The sequence below is a fragment of the Pinus tabuliformis genome, chromosome 4_1 (genome assembly GCF_031772625.1).
Source record: "Pinus tabuliformis cultivar Carrire ecotype Pingquan chromosome 4_1, CPIR1, whole genome shotgun sequence".
Lineage (NCBI taxonomy): Eukaryota > Viridiplantae > Streptophyta > Pinopsida > Pinales > Pinaceae > Pinus > Pinus tabuliformis.
Window position 1 is genome coordinate 925,602,427 of NC_142303.1, and position 2,607 is coordinate 925,605,033.

Here is a 2,607-nt window from a genome sequence, read left to right on the forward strand (position 1 = left end):
ACAAAGGAAATTATCACTCTCTTCAATGTATATTCTCCAGTCAATATCCGGGAGAAGAAGGATTGCTGGGATACTATAAAATGACAGGTGGATCCGATAAATCTGGAAAATACAATCATTGCTGGAGACCTCAATCTCACACTCCACTCAACTGAGAAGAGGGGAGGAAGTACAGTCCGAGATCCGGCAAGAGAATGGGTGGAGGATCTTTTGCAAGATTGGGACTTGCTGGACATCAAGCCCTCAACAGGTAAGTTCTCATGGTCTAACAAAAGAGTAGGCCTTGGACATATTGCTGCCAAGCTAGATAGATTTTTCATTCAAAGCTCCTCCCTGTTACTTGGTCTAGAACCTAGAATGCACATTCTTCCTAGCAGCGTCTCGGATCATAAGCCGGTAAAGCTAGAGCTACTTGCTCACCTAGATCTGGGCCCCATTCCCTTCCGATTCAGTCCCCTTTGGGTAAAGGAGGCCCTTTTCATGCAAACAGTTAAAGATTGTTGGAGTCAGCCTGTTAAAGGCTCACCCTTCTTCATTTGGGAGGAAAAGCTCAGAAGGGTGAAAGGAGTCTTGAAACATTGGGCAAAAACCCTTCCCAATCCTGCAACAGAAAGGAAAGTCATCAAATCCACTCTTGCCTCTCACCAAACCCGCATGGAGAGCGCCATAATCATAGAGGAGATGATAGATCAAGAAACTCAGCTGCAGCAAAGCTATCATAAGGCCTGCTTAGTCGAAGAAGAATACAGGAGATTAAAATCGCGAAATCTGTGGCTTAAAGCAGGGGACAGGAATACGAGTTTCTTTCATAAGCAAGCCCAGGCCAGGAAATGCTTTAACACTATTTCTGAGATCAAGGAAAACAATGATACGCACAAGGAATTTGCAGACATCAAGAAAGCAACCTTCTTTCATTTCCAAAAATTGTACAGTGATGATCAGGAGTCGCTCCAGCACCAAGAGCTGCTAGACATCATCCCTCAAGCAATCTCTCCTCGTATGAACAGGATTCTAGAGGCCAAAATCACTAAAGAGGAAGTTAAAAAAGCCCTCTTTGACATGGATCCGGACAAGGCCCCGGGGCCAGATGGCTTCTCCGCCAGGTTTCTTCAAGTCTGTTGGCCGATTGTTGAAAAGGACCTTCTCAAAATGGTGCAAAAGTCTCAAAATTCTCAGAAAATAGGAGGCATCACAAACTCTGCTTTCTTAGCTCTCATACCAAAGGAAAAAGGCGCCAACAATTTCAACAGATTTCGCCCGATCTCATTATGCAACACTGGGTACAAATTAATTACCAAGGTCATTGCAAACAGGCTAAAGCCCATCCTGCCAAGAATTATTCTGGAAAACCAAGGAGGCTTCATCCAGGGAAGGCAAATCGTGGACAACTTCACTCTCGTTCAAGAGGCAATACATTCAAGTCTTCTCCGAAAGGAACAAGGTATGGTGATCAAACTCGATTTAGCAAATGCCTTTGATCGAGTCAATCATAGATTTCTTTTAAAAGTCATGTGTAAATTTGGTTTTGGAGCAAATTTTATAAAGTGGGTCCGGGCTTGTATCTCAGAACCTTGGATTGCCCCCCTTGTAAACGGAAGAGCCATTGAATTTTTCAAAGCCTCGAGAGGCCTTAGGCAGGGATGCCCCCTTCCCCCCTACTCTTTGTCATCCAATCCTCTGTCTTCAGCTTTCTGTTAGATAAAAAGATGCAAGATCAAGAAATCAATGGTCTGAGTATAGCTAGAGGGGTCAAAAGCATAAACCATGCCTTATTTGCGGATGACACCCTGCTGTTAGGCAGTGCCACCCTCTCCTCTGCCTCCAAGTTTAAAGCTGCCCTGGATGTCTCCATCAAGGCCTCAGGCAGCGCCCTTAACAAGAATAAATGCCACATATACAGTTGGAATACCTCGCCCAGGATTCTCTCTGCCATCTCTACATGTCTGGATTTTGCTGCCACATCCTCCTGGACCTCATTCAAATATCTGGGCCTCCCTGTCTTTCATAAAAGGCTCTCAGTCAAAGACTGGCATCCTCAGCTTGAAAAATTCAAGTCTAGGATCCAATCCTGGGGCTACCGCTGGCTCAACGCTGTTGGCAAGTCAGTCCTTATAAAATCTGTGCTCTCCAGCCTCCCAATATTCCAATTTGCAGGACTTCTTGCTCCAGTAACCATTCTTAACAAGATGGATGAGTTTATGCGCAATTTTTTTTGGAAGGGCGGAAAACAAAATGAAAGGAAAATCCCTCTCATCAGCTGGGAAATTATTGCCAAGCCGTTGTGGGAAGGCAGATTGAATTTCAAAAACATATGTCAATAGAACGTGGCTATGGCAGCAAAGACCATCTGGAGGATCATTGCGCCCAAACCTGGATGGGCTCAGCGCGCTCTATGGAAAAAGTACTTCAGGGGAGCTCGGTTAAGATGTCTAGAGAATGAGATTCAAGTGCAGAACTCGCCATTCCTCAAGCAGAACTTGCCATTCCTCAAGCTTTACGCAAAAGCATGCCCTCTAATTAGAACGCACTCATTCTGGATCCCTGGGAATGGCAGGAAGATCAATATCTGGTCTGATAGAATAATGAATATGGATCCTATTGAAAACA